The sequence below is a fragment of the Struthio camelus genome, chromosome 5 (assembly GCF_040807025.1).
Source record: "Struthio camelus isolate bStrCam1 chromosome 5, bStrCam1.hap1, whole genome shotgun sequence".
Lineage (NCBI taxonomy): Eukaryota > Metazoa > Chordata > Aves > Struthioniformes > Struthionidae > Struthio > Struthio camelus.
In genome coordinates, this window is record NC_090946.1 from 71,707,311 (window position 1) to 71,728,452 (window position 21,142).

A 21,142-nucleotide genomic window follows, 5' to 3' on the forward strand; every position below is an offset into this window, starting at 1 on the left:
ATAGCAAACGAAAAAAGAACAATTAAAGCACTTGGCATTTCATTAGATCAACACTTTTTTCCTTTGGCTATAAACATTTATAAATGTGGAAAAGCCTCTGTTTGGCATCTTTTAGATAGCATTAAGAGTTTGTTTTAACACTCTTTTGGGGAAGAATATATTAGTATAGTTGCTGGAGGTACAGACACTGGAATCCAGTTATGGTGGGGTGTTTTTTAGGGAAAAACAAGAGGACACGTATACCCCAGCAGAAAGTGGCAAAGAAGGAAATTGCAGGTTTGTCTCTGATGCAAACTTATTTGCAGACTCGCTGCTGGAGAAATGCAGGTTGAGTACACAGTTTTATCAGCCGTTCCAAAGCTAAGCAATCTCAAACAAGTGATGGGAACATTTAGGACATTGGTCTTTGATTCTCTTTCTGATCACAGGTTCACCGTGTCCTTTCAAAAGGTGCAGCTGTCAGACAGCAGCAAAAGGAGGGAGAGAGGAAGGGGGAGAGAGAGAGAGAGAGGGGAGCCGGAGAGGGAATGACAGAGGGGAGAAAGAGGGAGGGACAGGGAGATAGAAAGGAAAGCAGAGAAATGGGATGAAGAAGAAAAACAGCACGCAAGGAGGGAGTTAAGAGTATGAGCCAAGCTTCACGTTTTAGGGGCTGCTGAGGACATAGCCAGAAGCAGGGATGCTTAGTTCTCCTGGGTGGGTTGGCGTGGGGGTTACACAGAGGAAGATCTAGCAGGGTCAGGATGGATTTCAGGACTCTGGGAGATGCTGTAAGTGGTAACTATGACGTAAAGCTTGTCCGTTAAGGATCGCACATCCAACTGTTCCTCCCTAGTCATCCCTCAATAAACAATGTCCAAAAAGGATGGTGACCTCATCCCAGTGAAATTAGCCAAACACCACACATTTCTCCGTGTTCAGCTCTAGACAGTCCTTATAGCTCCGAATCTGCCAGCTGCCTGTCATGCCAACCCCATAATTTCACCCGGAGCTTTGAAGCCCCCTTCGCACAATTCCTCTAATTTAGCCCGGTCTGCAGCGTGTATTTGCCTCTGGCCCTTGCTGAGATCCATTAGCAATTTTTATGTGACAGATCCTCTTCTCCCGCTTCCTCTCACATCAACCCGGTCGCGCTGCAGCGAAATGACAAGCTGTATAATGTTTCCCCGCGTAAAAGAGACACCTCTGACATCTGTCAAATATCCGCCCTAATCGGGACATAATACCAGAGATCTGGAGCCTGATACAGGCGTTTATTTAGCCGGATTGCCCGCAGTGACGGGCTGCTCACTGAGGCTCGCCCCTCTCCCTTCCCTCAGCCCTCGGTGCCGTTCGCCTCCCCGCCGCTGCGGAGAGACGCGGAGTCAGGACGGACATTTCTCGCCTCTCTCCGCCCGGGCAGACGCTACATGCCCGCTGCGGGCTCCCGGCCGCCTCCCCGCGCCCATCGTCCTCCTCAGGGCGAGCCGCCCTGCTCCTTCGTGATCTCCCCCCCCCCCCCCCCTTCCCCAGCCTCGCTTTTTTGTTCCCCCAGTGGCATTTTTAAATAAAGGCTGTCGTGCTTGAGGCGACCCTGTCTGCGGGGGACTGTTCTCCCGGCGAGAGACGGCTCCGTGCCGCGCAGATCCCTCATTCCCGCCCCCCTCCCCCGCCGCCTCTCCCCCTCGTCCCCTCGCTCGCCCCTCGCCCCGCCCCGCCCCCCCGGCCCCAACGGTCGGCCCGCGCGCCCGCCGCGCACCAACGGCCGCCGCCCGCGGGCCGAGCCCCAGCCCCCCCCCCCCCCCCAGCGCCGCTCGCCGGCACCGCCCCCAGCCCCCGGCGGGGCGCCCGGCTCCTCGCAGCCCACCCCGCTCCCCCTTCCCTTCCCCTTGCCCGGCGGAGGGCCGGACAGGCTCCGTGGGCCGGGAGGGGAGCGCGGGGCCGAGAAGGGTACCCTCTCCCCGGCTGTGGCCCGCGGCGGCCGGGGCGGCGGGGGGGAGGGAGTGAGGGGTAGCGGCGGCATCAGGTGCAGCCGGGGCAGGCGGGTAGGGCAGGCCCGGCCCCCCCGGCCGCCGCCTGCGCGCTGAGCGGCTCGGCCGGCCCCGCCCCTCGGTGTGTGAGGAGGAGCCGGGAGAGCAGCGGGCTTCGCCGGGGATTTCCAGCCTGAGCGGGCGGGAGAGGAAGTGCGGGGCGGGGGGAGACGGCGCAGAGCGGCAGGGACTTTCCGTCGGGCTGGCGGTCGCTTTCGCCGGGCTCCAGCTGCTGCCCGCCGCCCCCCTCCCCTCACACGCTCGCAGGTAGGGCGTCCGCGGCGGCTCGGCGCGGCGGGTGGCGGCGGCGGCGGCGGGGGGGGACGGCTTCACCGGCCGCCGTGGCGGCGGCTGGCGGCTGTTCCGCCGCAGGGCTGCGGCGCCCACCCGGGCTCGTCTGCCCGAGCGCGGGCGCCTTGGGTAGAGGGACGGGGCTGGGCGGGCGGCGAGAGCCGGGGGAGGGGGGGAGGCGGCTGCGCCCGCGGAGCCGGCGCGGGTCTGGCCGGCGGGGGAAGGCGGCGGCGGCGCGGCGCGGCGCTGATACGAGGCATCTGCCAGCAGGCAGGGGCCGAGCGCGCTTCGCCCGCAGCCTGTTGCCGGGACCTTGGCGGCGGCTGGTGCCCGGGCACAGATCAGCCTCAGGCGGTGGCGGCGGCGGCTGCGTGGACTCTGCCTGCCCGGACACACTCATACTCCAGGGTTTTGCAGGTGCCGCCTTTTCACTTATTTATTTTTTGCCTCCCTCTTTTCTACCCCCCTCTTCTTTTTTTTTCTCCACCCCCCTTGAGGTGTCCGGGGCTGCGTGTCGGGGGGCGGCGGAGAAGCGCCCCAACGGCAGGCCGGAGCGCGCCTAGCCTGGCCTGGCCTGGCGGCGCCGAGCCGTGCGGGAGCGGGCGGGCGGGCGGCGCGGCGGCGCTTGCGGGCGTTTGATGTGTCGTTTGAATGCAGAAGCCTCGCTCCGCTCCTGGCTCCCTCCAAATGCAGTGCTGGGGGCGGGCCGACGGCCTTTAAAGGGGCACTGCCGGCAGCCGCCGCGCCGCGCCGCTCCGCGCTGCCCCTGGGTGCCGAGCGCGGGGCCCCCGCAACTTGGCGCCTGCCGAGGCCGCCCTCTGCGGCGGCACCGGCACCGGCTCTCTGCTGGCCGCGGTTGATACGCGTGTGCTGGGGGGCGGCCGCTCGGGGAGGAGGCAGCTCCGATGCAGTGTGGACTTCGCCTGGCTCCCCCGGAGAAAATCCTTCGCTGTTTTTACAGAGCTGCCCCTAACCGGTGCGGAAGGAGTTATGTTTTTGTAAAATGTGCCTACTATGGCCTTGCGTTACTAGCCTATCTGTCTGGCGGGTGCAAATAATATATATATATATTTTTCCCCAGTCAGTTTTCTGTACTATTTGTTGCATGGCGTTTTGATATGTTAGACTAATTATGTTGTAGGTTAGAAAAAGAGGAGTGTTTAAAAGTTTATACTGAATCATTCCTCTGCAGATGGACCTATGACTGACTCATAATCTGAGAACTGCAGTGGCTTGTAAAATAGGAAGGTAAGGCATTTGCATCTTGAATTATTTGTATCTTAAAAGTGTCTAAGATCTGAATTGCTTGCTGGAGAAGAAGAGAAATTGTATTAATGCTAAGAGGCGTACCCTCATTCCAGCCAATCCAAGTGTGTGTGACATGAAGGACACTATGTGTATCTTTATATGGATCTCTGATAGGTATTAGGACCTTTTTTTCATCTTTTCATGTTTCTGTAGTGGGAAAATCTGGGAATTTCTAATGATGGAATTTGAAACTTGCAGTGTCTTTGGGTCAGTGACTTTTCTAGACTGTTGAGATCTAACCGAATCTTATATTCCATGTGATTTTATTTCTTCATTAGAACCATGTATTTTTCGTTATAGGCTCTCCTGTAAACGCACGTAGTATTATTATGTGCTAATGTGAAGTTACATTCACAGACCAAAAAGGAGCCTGTGTGTGGGATATTTTTTTTTTTTTTTAGTATATGATGTGAATGCATATTAGCAGGATTGAGCTTGAACAAAAGAAACAGTATGGTTTGAAATAGCTAGTAAAAATCTGTATGTAAGATAGCTCCTCACTTGCGTAGAAGGTTGGGATTAATAGCTACATTGGTTATTAGAGTTATGACTACAGACATGAAAGGGCAACGTATGTTACATGTTATAAAATGAGCCTTTTGGCTAAAGGCATATATAAATAGCAATCCGTACGCTTTTCAGTGTGTATGGAGTAACGTAGATGTAAATGTTGTATTTATTGTGCCTAGGGAGAAGGTTCTTGGTTTAAGACAAAATATACTTGAGTGTTTGGACTGAATCAGAGTTTTTATGGTTGGACTGGGAAACCCCTTGTAATACAGCTTGATAACGGAAACATTGATGTATCATGGGTTTGGGCATTGTAAGCAGACACCACTATAATGTTAGAAAAGTTGCTTTGTTCCAAAGTGAAAATGACTAGATGTTTTACTGAAATATGACTTGATTAGAAGCTTCCAATAATAGCTGAATCTAGGATGTAGAAAAGCAAAGCATATTCAATAGCAAGGCAAATTAATCCTAATAAAAAGAGGATGCTAAATGACTCAGTCTTTAGGCTTCCCTGAAGTCCTCCTGTAATTAAGTTGATACCAGTTTTGAGAAGCAGTTCCAGTGTGGATTCACAGGGAATTTGGTCATTGTATTAGCATATTTACTCTTGGTATTTTGGAAAACTGTATAAGATGGCAGTAGTTAGTTATCATCAGCAACAAGAAGTTCTGTATGAAATCTTACCAGTCCATGTTAGTAGAGTTTGTCTTCTAAATGATTTTGATATCTTGCTGTATTTTGTATCTTTATAATTATTTTTGACCATAGTGAAAAGTTTAAGTGAGGGAAGAGGAACATATTTTTTGATACTCAAGTCCGGTTCTTCTGTTAGTATATATGACAAAACTAAAAATAAGAAAATCCAGAAACCTTAATTTTTAATTTTTGTTGTTAAATTACTGAATGTAAATACATTAGAAAGTAAACAATCATAGTTCTGCAGATGAAAGTTAAAGCAGTTTAAAAGTTGGAATGACTTAAATCTAATCCTATATCCTACATTGGCTTGGTATGGATAGGTATTGCAAGAATAATTCAACATTTTGAGCTCTAGTATCTTAGGTGATGCAATAGTTGGATTTCACTTTTTTTTTTTTTTTGATATAGAAGTGTTTCTTAATTGACGGTGCTGAATCTTATGAAGTCTGAAGGCTGCTCGTTACATACTGGTTTCAGATGTCTGTGTTCTTGTGCATGGTTCCTTTTAAGAATTGCCAAGACTTAAATTTTTTACTTAATGGCTGTGGGTGGGTACTTTCTGAATGCGATACTGGTATTTGAAACCTCCTGGCATTTTTCGCCTATGGCTCAGGAACACCAGAAGTGGTTGGGGGGAGTGAAATTGGAGATTTCAAGATGTGGGATGGGGAAAAGAAGCCAAGGGAGGGAGACTTGTGTATGTTCCTGCAGCAGAATAAAGGAGTGATTGTAGCATCAGAGCCCTGTAGCTGTGCTAGCTTTTATCTAGAACTTCTTAACGTGCAGTGATGTGGTGACACAGAAACCAGAGCAGTGGAAGGCTGGCAAAGAGAATATAACTGGTGTCCAGCTGCTGAAGACCATCCTCTCATACCTTAATAGATCAGTAGAGAAACTCAGTAAAAGTTTGTTTTAACACTTTATAAATGTATTTCTTCTTTCTGTCTCTTTTATTTTTCTTAATGAGAGAAAGAGAAGAATGAGAGATTTAGGAGGAGAGGAGAGACAACTTACAATGGAAGGTGGATATGTATCGACAAAGTAGCAAGAGGTGACCTCTTGGTCTGTACTAATAGGAAAGAGGAGAAAATAAAATAAGTTACTAAATCAGTAAGGATTTACAGTACTGTACAACAAGAAGACCTAAGAGCTTAGGGAGGAAATAAGTCAACAGGTCATTTGATGTTGGAAACTGTGATATAAGTGTTTTTTTGTTTACTCTGTGAGGCTTTTTTTTTTCTTCTTTTCTCCTTGTAATCTTTTCTACTGGGCATTGATGCAAAATCTTTGCCACTGTGACTTCAGTTGCTACTGACTGTTTGTTGGCTTTGTAACTAGGTTAACAGGGCAAGTGTCTCTAAAATTATATACAACAGCAGTAGGTTGCTAATCCTCTCCACCCCTCAAAAATGTTAAGGCTTTGATTTCCATGCCATTATTCTTCCCCGCTGCTCTACTCTGTATATGCAGAGTTAAAGTGTGATTTTGGTAGAATTCCACATTCTGAATTTTGTCTAGTAAATGGCAGCATGGGAAAGGAAGTCTCAACATGTTTGTAGATGGAGAAAGTCGCTGTTAGAGATGTGTGATAACCTCCTTCCTGGCTCCTTGCTTGAACTGTTAGCCAGGGTTGTACTTTGATAGTAAACTTGAATTTTACAAGTGGCTAGCGTTGGAAGCGCACTGGGCGTAGCAGAAACGCTATTTTTGATACTGTCATAAAGTAGTCATTTATGAAATAGATTTCTCTGATATATTAAGGAAACATACTGCGGATTATTTACAATGATTAAAAAATTGTTAATAATTCTGTAGTATAGCCTAAACACTCTGAAGTAAATGTTTCCTTTCACATAGCATCAACATAGCAAATGTTTCAGAAAAACATTAGTGAAAAAAGTCATAAAACTTCCATTTTCAGTGCTATAATGTTGTCTGTATGGAAGCTCATAATTATGGAAGTTTAACATTTGGAGTAATACTGAGCTTTTGCCTGTCTTCATGGTTTCCACATGAATAGGAAAATGTCTTGCAGAATATAATGTAAGATAAGCGCGCTCAAGATAAGCTTGAAGTCCCATGATTTTCTACGGCTTTCTTGGGTATCTAGCAAAACAAGTTGATTTTATTTGGTCTGTCTTGAAAAGCTTGTCGCAGATGCAACTATAAGATAAGAAATGCCTTCGTAGCTGCTACTGCATTCCCACAATGCTTTGACATTTATGAAGAAAGAAAAGACGGTCCATTGAAGATATCGGTGTAAAAGCTAGGAGACGTGGGTGCTGTTTGTTGTTCCTATAGATGAATGTAAGTCATTCCCTTAGGGCCAAACCAACAAGGGGCTTTGATGTTGCAATGCTGAAAGATGTGACATCAAACCCGGTCCCGGGGCAGAAGGGGGATTCCAATCCAAGTTTTCTACTTCCCTGGGGAGTATTCTCATCATCAAGCCACAGGCCAGTTAAGGGTAATGTCACTTCCTTCTCTTAAAACTCTTCTGCTATGCCAGGAATAATCAAAAATTCAGTGTGTCTGAGAAATGGGGCAGGAGGAAGCATGATCATGATGTCTTAGTCAAGTGGTTAGGACAATTAACAGGATGAGAAAAGACAGATTCTGGTGATTTTTTTTTTTTTTTCCCAGTGGTGTTTTACTTACTTTTTTTTTTTTTTTTGGTGCATTTGAACTTGATATTGAGATTGCTGGGGTGAGCAGCCTTGTCGAGACAGGCATTTTCTTAAGCATAGAAAACATCTTGACTCTGCTGGGAAAACAGCTTACCAATATTTAGGTACCTTGGGGGTTGGGTGGTAGCTGGTTGGGGGTTCTGAGAACAGCTGTCATGCTGTTACTGCTTTTTATGAGTCTGGCCCGTGGCTCATGGTTGTAGCTTTTCCTGGTCTGTAAAATGGGAATAATGGTACTTTCCTACTTTCTTGACAATCTGAGGACATTAAAAATGGTAAGGTGCTGAGATACAACAGAGCAGTACAAGTGTCATTCATCGATAAGTGAAATGAATTGCAAGTGCTGTATGGAGGCATCCTGTTCTGTCTTCTCTACAATGCTGTACCATTCTGCACTGTTAGCATCATGGGGCAGGAAACAGTATGTGCTTGACAGCTCTCCCGTTGTTGCGTACAGCGAACGTGGTGCCATGTGAAGCTAAGCATACACGACAGAATTTGTCAAAATGATAGTTGTTCTGATGCTTGTACTTCTTCCAAACTTTCTACTTTGGATGTTTTAGAACAGTAACAAATCTTTTCCTTTGTACAGAACCAGCTTACTCGCACAATACATGTGCCTAAAATAACTTTTTAACAGCAAAGCCCTGGCTCATAAGCCCAGTTTTGGCGATGTGAATGGAATTTGTTTTGTAAGCTCGTATATGTGCTTGAGAGAGAATTAGGACAAATTTTAGGAATTTTTGTAATGGAATTGTATCTGGTACTTGTTTAACTGTCCCCTCTTACTGTCTTTCCACAGAGAGTTTCCTTGAATGCTGTGGCTTCTGACTATTTAACAATCCACCAATTTAAGTCTTAATTTTGCATAGGAAACATAGCCTTCAATTTTTCATTCAACTTCTGCTAATTTTAATCTCCCTGGAGCCATCTTAAATGAATTCTCTTTCTGCATTATATGCTCTTCACAACAGAGACGAGCATTCTATTAGTATCTGTTTCTCTCCCATCTTAAATTACTGTTTGGTCAAACAATAAAAATGTTCTTAATTTCTCAAGCTGCTTTGTCTGGCTCACAAAAGTATCTTGTTCTGAACTGCTTTCAGTTAGTCAGGATCTTATGTAGCTTTAAGTTATTGAGGGCTAACTTCTGTTCTGAGGTGGTCTCATCCTTGCACTTGAGCAAAGTGACTGCATATCAGTTTTCTCCAGAAATGCTTGTGTTTTCCAGGCTTGTACTTATTTTCGGACCTCTGGCTAATAATTTTCATCTGCAAGCCTGCTTTTCTTTGACCTCTCTGTAGGTGCTTGTTTCCCTGATTTTCTTCTCCCACCCTCTCCCAGATGAATTAATAGACTATTACTTCTCCAGGCCATTAAAGATGGGTCTGCAGTATACCCTGCTATTGCCTAAAGGATGTGTATCTTTATATCTACGTTTGCTTGCTCTCGCATTCTGTCATCTTCTCTGTCCTCTTTTCTTTTCAGCACAACATCCTTGAGAGAGGAGCATTGCGCTTTTGCCTAAGAATATTTTTACTGTTGTGATTGAACCTGACCAGTATACCAGTTCTAGGTTCAATAGATGCCAAAGGTAAAGTGCTTGTGGTTGTAAAACCACATAGTCTCAAAATGCCACCACTTGGCTATTAGTTTGAGTAGAAGGAAGTTGAGTACCTAAGTAAATTAAGACTACTGATTTGATCCCTAGCAGTCTTGGATCTGCTCAATACAATAATATTCCTGTTGCCATCTGAAACTGCATTTCGAGAAGGGGGGGGGGGGAACCCTCAAAAAGGATTTGAGCAAGCTTTATTTGAAATTAATAATATCTATTACAATTTGAAGTTAGCGGTATCTTCTCCATCTTTCTATTGTCTTTCAGAAGTTGAATCATGCTTCTAGCTACAGAACCTGAGCATGCTCTATTTCAGATTAGTAAATACACCAGTGATAAATATGCCTTGCTGCTCATTAGTAGTGTGAAGGTGTAATGGAAGTGCCAGTAGATCCTGTATTGTAGTTCTGCTAGTGGATATTGATGTTGTCTTGCCCTTACTGTTTGGCAGTTTTCTTAAAAAAAATCTGTGCTATGGCAAGGCATTTTAACACTTTTTAGGAGCACGTGGAGAAGAACACTCTTGACAATCTCTAGGAAAGTAAAGCAAGTTAATTGTTACTTGTGTGTCATAATTCATCAGCTATTTTTCAGTGCCTAGGCCCATAAGTTCCCCTTATCTGGCTATTTTGTTCTTACAGGTTCCTGAACGCCTCACTTGTATCCAACTAATCCTTTTTGAAATATTTAACTTCTAAGGGAGTTTGGGAGGATTTACTCTCTTGGTTGCATGCGTGTGTGTTTTTTAGAAAGACTTGGGACAGGTAAACTGGTATCTACCACTTTCTCCCCTCCCTGTATTCTGCATATTTTTGCTGAGGAGATTCTCCCAAAATAAGTGAGGAAGAGGGCTGGAATTGTCTTTTTGGTGTGTATAAAACTGTTAGCACATATATCCAAAGTATAATGCTGTAACTTGGCTAAATTATTTGCTAAGAGTTTGGGGGGGTTTGTTTTTTTTTGTTTGGTTTTTTGTTTGTTTTTTTAAAAAAGAGCTCTCAATCTCTGTGATGAGACAGGGCAGACAGACTTGGAAAGGCTTTTGAGCTAAACGTAAAAAGGCAGTTATTCCAAAACAAGAGTGTCCGTATGCTGAGCTAATTGCAAATATTCATAGTAGTTGGAATGTTTGCATGCAACATTGTGATTTAACAAACAGTACAGAGAACAAGGAGGAGAAAATGCAGTGAGGGAAAAAGTTCCTCTTATAATCTATTTCATACATACCTGTTATGCTCTCATGTCATGTTTGGTTTGATGAGAAAATGCAGTAACTGAGGTAAATAGTGGAAGCTGCCAACAGCCATTTTGCTGCATGTTTTATTGATGCTTATTGATCATTTGCTGCCCCTTTCCCATAGTAGATTGTGCAGCAGAAGAGCAACCTTCAAGATGTTTCAAAATGCTTGATTTCTCTTTAAGAAAGTGTAGCTGGAGACTTCTGTTGCTTTGATTAAGGCTCAGACTTGTCCATATTCCTTACAGTTTGGAGACACTGGCATCTCTGATTTTGGAGGGAAAGCTTAAGCATGCATAAGGTAGCTGCATTTTTAAACTTCATTTTACTTTTTTTTTTAAACTAATTTTTTTAAAAAGTATTTCTAAGTAAAGTCTTATCTCTTGGTTAAGCAAACTTCCTATTGTACTTAATCTGTATGTGAATGTAATATCTGTGAAAAATAGTTGTTTGTCTGTGGAGAAAAGATTTACCTTATCTTGTAGCAGATCTGCTTTTATAGAATATTAAATAAAAATATTTTAAAATATCCGTTGTTAACACATCTAAAATAAAAGGTTTGTCACGGGGAAACAAAGGTAAAATTGGTGAGCTCTCCATTAGATGGTGCTGCTGGGATTGAAATGTTTATATACCTAATGGAAGTAGGCTTCTGCCTAGAAATGTTTTACTGCTGTATTTTTTTTTTTCTAAGGGACTTCTCTTTATTAAAATACTTTCTAAAGGCAGGGATACTTGCAAAGATTTTTGCATTTCAGCTTGAAATGAATAAGGTACTAAAAAACCTGTCTTGATAGGAGTTATGGAAGAAGTAAATATTCTGCTTTTTGCATGAGTGATTTAGGTTTTAGCAGCTGCCTTTTTTACTGTAGTTCTCATCTAAGTGATGAGTCTGTCTTACCTTTATACACTGCTATCATGTTGATTAGGGCACTGCAGCAAATTTAGTAACGAGAAATACTTGATTTAAAAATCCCAAAATGGGTTAGATTGACCATTGCTGTAGTAATGCCCACATGACTCTAGCATTTGAGTTCCTGTCTTTCCGTGGATCCCTGGCCCCTGGCTTTTCTTTTTAGAGTGCAGTACTCTGAACTATTCCCTAGCATGAGCCACGACTGGCTAATGATGGGGAAAAAAAAAACAACCCAAAACTTAAGGAAACAAAGCTGATGACTAAACATAGGCACCTAGCACAATTTTAAGTGCCCTAGGTAATCCTACATGCTCTTCAGTTGCTGCTCCAAAAGGATGTGCAATCTCCCAAATCTGCCAGTCCTGCGTGCATGTCTTGAGTATTTTGGGGGCATCTAAAATGGTGCTTAAACCCCCATGATTTGGTACCTGAATCACTCTATAAAATTTAAATAGAGTTGAAATACATACTGATTAAAAATGCATGTTAGCAAATGTATTTGTTAAATACTTCTTGCTATTAGAACTCCTTCAAAGATGGCAAGAATCACAGAATGGTTGAGGTTGGAAGGGACCTCTGGAGATCATCTAGTCCAACCTCCCTGCTCAAGCAGGCTCCTCTAGAGCATATTGCCCAGGATCACATCCAGACGGCTTTTGAATATCTCCAGCGAAGGAGACTCCACTACCTCTCCGGGCAACCTGTTCCAGTGCTCTGTCATCCTCACAGTGAAGGAGTTTTTCCTCAGGTTCAGATGGAACTTGCTGTGGTTCAGTTTCTGCCCGTTGCCTCTTGTCCTGTCACTGGGCACCACAGAGAAGAGACTGGCCTCATCCCCTTCAGATACTTGTACACATTGATGAGATCGCCTCTGTCTTCTCTTCTCCAGACTGAACAGGCTCAGCTCTCTGAGGAGAGATGCTCCAGCCCCCTCATCATCTTTGTAGCCCTTCCCTGGACTCTCCAGGAGTGCCGTGTCTCTCTTGTACTGGGGAGCCCAGAACTGGACACAGTATTCCAGATGTGGCGTCACCAGGGCTAAGAGGGGGAGGATCACCTTCCTTGACTTGCTGACAACACTCTGCCTAATGCACCCCAGGAGACCATTGGCCTTCTTGGCCACAAGGGCACACTGCTGCCTCATGGTCAACTTGGTGCCCACCAGGACTCCCAGGTCCTCCCCTGCAGAGCTGCTTTCTAGCAGGTCAACCCCCAGCCTGTACTGCTGCATGGGGTTATTCCTCCCCAGGGGCAGGACCCTGCACTTGCCTTGGTTGAACTGCAGGAGTTTCCTCTCTGCCCAGCTCTCCAGCCTGTCCAGGTCCCTCTGCATGGCAGCGCAGCCTTCTGGTGTGTCAGCCACTCCCCCCAGTTTAGTATCATCAGCAAACTTGCTGAGGGTGCGCTCTGTCCCTTCCTCCAGGTCATCGATGAATAAGTTGAACAAGACACGGTTGCTGAGATCCTTGAATGCTCTCACACCACAGGGCTGTAAGTAGAAAAAGAAAGAACTCCATTTAAAAAATGACAGTGGTCTAGGAAGACAGAAGTTAGGTTGGGTTCATGAAGCCACAGCCCTTCTCTCAGTACAGGTAGAAATATTTTTAGCAAGATTTAAAAAATCAATATGACTGTGATCAGCTAACAGAAAAGTTTAGTAATATTATATAGCACTGAGTGAGAAATGAAGGGGACAAAATCTTCTTTAAGAAACAGATTTTTTTCTTTTGGAAAGAATTTTATCCAGAAGCATTCCTGAAGGATGTTTAGAGGAAATGGCTTAGCAAAAGTCCACTTTTTGGGATTGGAAAGTTTAAATAATGTTTGGATCCAGCAGCAGGAAGCCTAGCTTAACTGACTTGGCCTGCATTTAATAGCCTGTTAAAGCTGTAACAACCAGTGGATTTTTACCTTATGTGATCAGCTGTTAGGTACTGCTGCCCAATGTCTAACTTTCTGTTCTGAGAAAAGTATTTGAGAATTTTGCAACATCTTTGTTCGCTTCCTTTGTTCAGACGTTTTAGGGTTAAAATGTTTGATTGAAAGGTGCTGGCTGTTCCCCCAAAATCTAGCAGTTAGAAGTAATAAGGTAGAGGGATGGCTTTCTTTGTGATGGTCTCAGTCATCTGTTTCAGAAAAGCTCAAAGAGGGAAAATTATCAGTTATGTGATAAGTGGAGAAATGGACAAGCTGTTGTGTGACAGAAGAATGAGAAGATGACCTTGGGTGTTTCATGATTTTGCTAATAATAGCTGTTGAGGGGGCAATTAGTAGACAGTGGTTATGATGTCATCCAATTATATGACTTCATTCAAATATGAATTTGCTGTTCCTCAGTTAGATGATTTGGCTTTCTAAGTGAAACCAAAGACAGAGGTAGAAGTGATTCTAGCAGGCAAAGAGCAGCAAGAAACTCGTGCTTGGTCACCTTGAATAGAAAGCCTTGATTCTAACATTGTCGTGGGATGGCCTATAGACAGAAGGATGATGATATTTTTGTTTCTGGGCTCTCTTAGCAGATACTTAAGGCTAGGTTTTGTTAGTGTTTGCCTTTTCCCTCCTACCCCTACTTTCAGCTGGTTTGGAGACTGCCTTTGTGTTTACAGCTTAAGACTTGGCAATTAAGACTGGGTACTTCTAAACTCCAGGGTTTGTCGTTGTATTGCACTGTGCTTAGATTCGAGATGGAGGAACGTCTACTCTTCCTATGGCCAAAATGCCATTAAAGGAAGAACCCCAAAGGAATGACGATCTGAGAGGGCACAGTTAGGGCAGCCAGGTATTCTGGTGAATTAAGGGTGTGTATGTTTATTTTCAGGAAAAGAAGATAATGGGGGAGGACTAGGGAATGATAGAAGAAAAGGAGGGTTGTGATGGACCCACCAAAAATGGATGGTGAAACTTGTTTCTTCTTTAAAAAACCACCAACCAACCAAAAAAACCAAACAGTGAAACATGAGGTTTGAAGTAAAGTGAAGGATTTTGTTTGCATAGACTTCTTTAGAGAAACAAGTAAATGACATGTGATCCTATTGGTTTGGGGGAAAGCTCTTGATTAAAAAATGAGGACACTCATCGTGATTTAATTCTTACTGATAAGAAGGAACTGGTTAAGAAGATATAAGAAGAAGGTAGCTTGTGAAAGATCATCTCAAACTGATAGTTCATTACTTTTAGGAAGTAAGGGAGGAAGAACAGCAAAATAAAGGCAGTAACTTAAATTCAAAATATTGGTAGAAAAGATGCCATAGGAAGCATGTTAGATACCTAAGAGGAATTCAGTGAAGTTATCTGTTTTTGGGGCACAAGTGTGAATTATTGTTTTGTACTTTTTTTTACACTGATGCATAGCCGCAGACCACTTTGGCTAAATTAGTACATTACTAAGGATCTGAAAGTTGATAAGAAATTGCACCAAATTAGGTGACAGCGCTAAAGATGAGTAACATCTTTACAGAATGACATAGACCTGTAGGGGAACAAATGGAGCATCTGAGGCATGAAAATATCTAACTAGCAAGGGAGATGAAGGATAGCAAGAAAATGTTTTTCATATGGGCTTGAGCAGTAAGAGGAAATTTTCTCTGTCCATGCTGACTAGTGGAAAGTAACAACAAATAATGCCAAAAGAAATTAAGTCATTTGTGCTTCAAATTTTCAACAGTGAATTAAATGATAGGATAAAAGAGAATAAATTTAGTATGTTTGCAGGTGGGTACCAAATTAGGAAGGCCTACAAGTGTTTTGGAGAACAGAATTACAATTCAAAATAAAATGAACTATGACTGGAGTGATTGGTTTTGGGTAACTCACTGGTCTCTTGAGTTTTCAGCTGGCCTACATCTTTCTTGCAACAAGGATGCAGTCTTAGTTTCTCTTATTCTTCTGATTTCAAATATTGAATCCAATTCAAGATGTCATTGGGCTTCAAAGTAGTTAGCCTACAGCCTCACTTGGCATCTTGAAAGGAGAGCCTGACTCTGCAGTTAAAACTAAATGCAGAAAGTCATTGGGGTTGTGTCAGTCTATGCTGTTGCTAACCTTGAAATGGAATTGCATATTTCCTCCACTCTTAGGTAGACCCAAAGTTGTGTGCTGGAATTCACTTTGTCCTATTGGTGTTTAAAGCAGCAGTGAACGTGAGCTTTTTGTTATGATGTGATGTGAACTGTAGAAGCCAAGGAGCCATGTGTTTTTACTACCTCAGGCTTAGTAACCTCCAACGAAGAGGTGGGACGGGCAGCTAGAGGTACAGCAACATCTTAATTGCTGTAGTTAGTTACCAGGGCTCGTGCGGCAGAGCCTATTGCCAAGTATTACATGCAATAAATACAACAGGAACCAAAGCATTTGGAAAAGGTTTTAAGAATACGCATGTTCCTGTAGGGACTTACTCCCTGTTAGAACGTCCTGAGCCCTTATGATACTTTTGTTAAGTTGCTGTTGTCTCTTTGTTCTTCTGATTTCTACTTTTTTTTTTTCTTCCCCCTGTAAATAGAAATGTTTTTAAGAAGCCTCTAATGTTTGTGTATAAGGGACTTATTATTATGAGATCCTGTTTCCTTACTACCTCCCGTTAAACTACCCCACGTATTGAAATGTTCACTGCACGAATAAAGAAGTTGGCATATGATGGCTATAAATTAGTACAGAAGAGCTCAGCTTCCATAGTTCTGAGATAATCTGGGATATTCATGAGTTTTCAATAACTAGAACGAGACTGCACTGGTGACTGGGTCATTCTTCCTGCAGATATTCAGAGTGATCAGCCCTCTTTATGATGGCATCAGAGCTTTGCCGTGATGGTAGCAGAATTAATTGGAGAAGACAACCTAAATTAATTAACTTTGAAAAACTGGCAGGATGAGAATTGATATCAGGCTGGTGACTCTTCAGAATACTGCCAACTGATAAAACAGACCTGCTACTGTTACTAAATGTGACAGAAATGCGTAAGAGAAATAGATCCTGAAACGTTGCACGCTTTGAATCAATAATACCTTTTTCTGGAATTAGAGGGTCTCGCACTGCCTTCAGATAGACAGGTCGCAGTCAGGTTCTTTTTTAGGTTAACCAGGGAGAATTCACCCAAATTTAATTGGTTCTTGTGGTCACATAAGCATAGAGGTTGTCTCCTGTTCATACCTAGAATTGTGAATAATTGGACTGTAGCTATAAAGTCTGATGTCGTCATATGTCAGTGGAGAACTCTTTAAGTGTTCTTAAGCAGTGATACAGGAGGCTTTTCCCTTATCTTATCCTGTTCACAAGCAGAGTGTACTGCAGGAGAGAAGTCTCTATTGCAGAGAAGAGGAGTCTTTCAGTTGAGTGTTTTGTTGCTATGTCCGCCTTCATCCTCTCTTTTCTTCCTTTCACCGGAGGGTTAGATCAGGAGCTGGAATGCATCTGCTTGTTGCTGCTGCAAAGACTTCTTTTTCTCAAAGACTTCCTTCTCCTTCCTTTGCCTCCAGTCTAGTCTGCTGGTATTGCTTCTCTTTTCCTTTCTGTTTTTGGTGTTGTGCAGTCTGTGTTTGGAATTACTGCACTGAGGTATTTCCCTGAATCACATGGAAATACGTTGTTAGGCAAGAACTACTGAGATCTCTGTAAAGTTGGATTCCTGTCTGAATTAAGGAGAGTTGTTTCATGGTCTGACCGTAGTTTACAACAGCAGCTTAAAGGATTCTGATCTTTGTAGGGCCATCCTGCAAAATAGCTGACTAAGCTTGTTACAGCATGATGTCCAGATGTATAAGCGTAGCTCTTCCTACTGTTTTATACTCGTGATTTGAAGTGCAGCAACGGCCTTAGGTGGAAAACCTAAGGCAGACCACAAAACCAATATTGTTCTGGCTGTGGTTTTTTGATAAGGCATACAGGGAGTGCAGTGTGACAATTGATGGGGGTGAGGACTGGTATTTGCTATGTGGATGAAGATGATGAAGCCAATGGAAGTACAACACTGATAGGATGGACAGGAAGGCTGGCAACTTAGGCACAGGTGAGGAGAAATGTTAAGTATGTATCTTAGGGAACTTAAAAAAGCTGTGCTATTGTCTGCCTTCTCTGTCAACTGCTGGGTGGCTTTGGGTCCCCAGGACTGTTCCAAGAGATTACTTTGGTCATTACAGCGCAGAGATGTTGCGTTTTCCTCGGGCAGTGCAGTATATCACTGGAAGTCTTGGGGTAGAATTTGGGCCTTCACATGAATGAATGAGCTTATCAGCAGATAACAGAGGAAAATGTGCTCTTCTGTTTTCTAGTTTGCTTATTTCAATATATAGTGAGATTTTTTTGGACAATTACAGGTCAATTCTATCCTGCAATGGGGAAAGCCCTCCTACTGGGTTTCAAGTTTAAAAAGAAGCATATAGTTATTGAAGTCAGATGGCCTCTTTCAGTCATTCTTCGGTTAACATCAACTAAGATAAGGCTTGTGTAATCACAGATGTGGCTTTCATTGGCAAATATATAGGTAAATAATCTATGAGAAGAAAGTAGAGTTGGGATGTCTTAATATATAGTGGCGTGGCAAGAACGATGGAGTAGGATAGAACTCTTCTTATAAAGGATTTGTGTAGCGGAAGTGAAATAAAAAAATAAGGGTAACATGAGTAGTTTGTGTATTGCTTGATGGAACCCTAACACTAGGGGTTAAGATAAGATGATTAATATAGCTCTCTGAATTTTTTTCTCCTGAATACTTTTTGGCCTGTTAGGAAAAATGTGTTTAAACTGTCATGAGAATAGAATTGTACTTCCGGATTAAAACAATTGTGGTTTTCGCTCTTTTGAGACTTTTCTTAGTAGCATTTATTTTATGGTCAATTTTGTAGTTTGAAGACTGTTTTAGAACCCCAGCATTCTACTACTTTTACATTTGTGATCCACAACATTAAAAATATTTCCAACTCTCAAAAATTAATTAAAAAATGAACTTACTATTCAGTATTATAAAATTTGTAAAAGCAGAAACTAAAATAAGATTGCTATAATCTAAGCAATCTGTATTTTAAAATTGATTGTATTTGTAGCAGAATAAGAGGAATAACATGAGCTGTGGAATGTTTTGAATTCAGCTTGTGACTTTATTTTTGATTTGCCTAATTTTAAATATAATTCTCAAGCTGTTTTCAGCCCTGTGAAAACTGAGGAAAGATTCCTTCATTCAGGTCACTTTACTTTGTTTGAGTTACATGGATTTTATTCTATAGCATCCAGTTTTCCTTGTGTTTTTTTAAAAAAAAAAAAATAAAAGAACACATTTCAATTTGTTACTGACTGTCTGTAGGGATTCTTGGCTCTCTTGTTTGTCATATCTCTCACAGTAAAGTGAAAATGGAAGAATTCAGATGATACCGTGCTTTCTTGTAAATCCATTCTAGGTGTTCCACTAGTACTAATTTCTTACAAGAACAGAAATGGTAGCTTAAACTACTTCAGTTTTTGGTATCACAGTTCAGAAATGGCCACAATGCCCTAGCCAATATGTGTTAAGTCTGTTTGGTAGTATTAAAACTACCTCCCTTTTCGGAGTTTGTATTTCCTTCCTTTTCTATCGGAGTGTAAGTCTTTCCTATGCTGAGTAAGCTCAAGTACAGTAGCCAGTAAAACTAAACCCGTGTTGTGAAATGGAGCATGCATCTCAAATAGTTTCTTTTCTTGGTTTTGGTTCAGGTTAAGAGAAGTATCTTTACATCTGCAGTTTCTGGAAATTTAAGAACACTGTGAACCTCTGGCCTATAAACATTTTCCCATTAGGTAAAATGTATTGCAGATTAGCTTGACTCACTAAATGGTGACAGAGGTGGCTTCCTTCATAAAGTGAATGTCTTTTTACAGTGAATATTCTAGTGAACTAATAAATCTCAGTGTAGCTTGTTTTGCTATAGTTTGATATGGCTTCCTGCAGTCTTAACCCATTATTTCTCTCTTCTGCCTTTAGGCTTGTTAGAATTGTTTCTGTGTATTAATAGGAGACACTTGAAACCGACTTTACTTGTTTGTTTCCCAGCAGGAAAGCCTGTGTGCTTAGGCTTTAACAGAATCAAGACCAGCTTTCAACAGTGGGAGACAATATATTAATCCATTGGAAGCACAGATTGCAGTCTTGTGTATCACTGTGGTTTGTGTTGTGATTTTTTTTTTTAATGTAAACAGGTAGGTAGCAACAATTCTTTGATGTATACATTGTTTTCTTACTACATATATTTAGAAACCTCATGACAGAGGGTTGAAGCGTTTTTTTTGTAGTGATCGTATTTGAGTTGTTGCATGGAACTATAAAAATAGATTGTCCTCTTTTTGTGTTTTCACATCATAGTTAATTGATAGTGATAACTGTTCAAATCATCTTCAGTGCTCACACTTATGTAGTTATGAATGAGGGTGATATCTCAAAACTCAAGCAAGTTTCAGTCTTGTTTCTGTAAGTAAGCGCTCTTACAGCCTTGCACTAATTCTGTGTTTTCTACACAGTCAGAGTGGACTATTTAGCAAGTTTTTCCCATGCTCTCTTGTCTGATGGAGTTAAGTTACCAAGTATTTCTTCCTGATAGTTTATGGGGATTTGTTTGTTTATAAATTTTTGGTGCCTTTTATCAGTTGTATTTGCAAGCAACGTAAGCAAGTTAAGTTATTATCTCTATTCCATCAAACATCTGAAGTAAAGAGAGATTTTGCAAATAGTTAACTAATATGTTTAGAGCTCGTAGGTGGTAGCCAACTTTCCCAGCCAGCAATGTCTGATTTGGGAAACTGCGCGGTACCTTAGTTTCAAGAGGAGATAATGTACCGTTCTCAAAGATTCAGGATGTTAAGTGTGTTTGAGGCTCTGCTTTTTTTTTTTTTTCTTCCTTGTCCCACCGTGCTTTTTCTGGAGTTTTAGAGAGTCATCATTTCTTTTCAAAAGTTAGCAATCCTGTTTGCCTTCATTATGAACTGTAAAAATAGGACTGGACATTAAAGTGAAACAGAGGCTCCTTTCAACTTCTGGACAAAAGCATAGGAAATGCCTTGATCCTTAGGTGAGTGGTAGAGGCTGTGTTTTCAGACACAGCGACAGGTGATGCTTGGGGACTAGATAATCAGCTGGAGGGTCTGTGGACAGATTGTCTTCATATCTTTCTGTAAGAATTTCTGTCTTGGTCTGATCTTCTAACTTTGCGTGCATCCTTAATAGCCATGTGCATCCTGGTTGCTTCCTAGCTGTGATTCACATACTGTCTTGAAAGCATTCTCAGTGTCCTGAAGCAAAACAGGCTAAATGAAGTGTTATTAAAGTGTTAGTTCTATACTAAATGTGGAAACTGGAAACTATTTTAAAAATCTTATTTTACCATTTATATTTATTTTTAGGGGGAAAGGGATATTTCCTTGGTTCTTCCCCCCCCAACTTTAACAAGAGATATAATTATGTTTTTATGTTCCTTATTTCCAGTTATTTTTTCACTTTTGACAGTTCCCAGCCTAAGACTGAAGTCCTATTATACAAGGTAATACATATGAAGAGATGGGAGCTTGGTAGGTTTCCAGGTAAGACAAGGGAAAGGAAGCATTATACCCCTTCCTCAATGAAGGAGAATAAAAATGTATAGAATTGTTCTAAGACATGCAGGAAGTATCTAATTGTTCTGATTCTGTCCTATTTCGAAGCCAACAGCCATTTCCCTTTTCAAGCCTACTATTGTATTTTTTTTAATGCAATACTTCATGTTTAGTCTATAAGTCTGGGAAGATACTCTAAACTGAAGATGACCTTTAGAGTTAAATACATTCTTTTTTAGTGGAAACAAGCTTAAAATAAAACTACCTAAAACCTTGTTTGGGGGCCTAAACTGAGTGTACGTTGCCTGTTGCGGAAGA

General features: G+C 42.4%; 1 protein-coding gene across 15 annotated transcripts in view; it reads left to right on the forward strand.

Annotated features, from left to right (window-relative positions):
* The first annotated feature begins 2,071 nt into the window (after window positions 1-2,071).
* Window positions 2,072-21,142, forward strand: part of TRAF3 (TNF receptor associated factor 3) — a 72,617-nt gene continuing 53,546 nt past the window's right edge. For 4 of the 15 annotated variants that reach the window (XR_011141665.1, XR_011141664.1, XR_011141666.1 and 1 more), the window contains exons 1-3: window positions 2,072-2,276; window positions 2,571-2,717; window positions 3,493-3,548. The gene's annotated coding sequence lies outside the window, so the exon portion shown is untranslated. Of the gene's footprint in view, window positions 2,277-2,567; window positions 2,718-3,064; window positions 3,277-3,492; window positions 3,549-12,721; window positions 12,770-20,789; window positions 20,813-21,142 lie in introns of those variants that run through there. The other 11 variants (XM_068947106.1, XM_068947108.1, XM_068947109.1 and 8 more) reach the window with 8 other exon arrangements.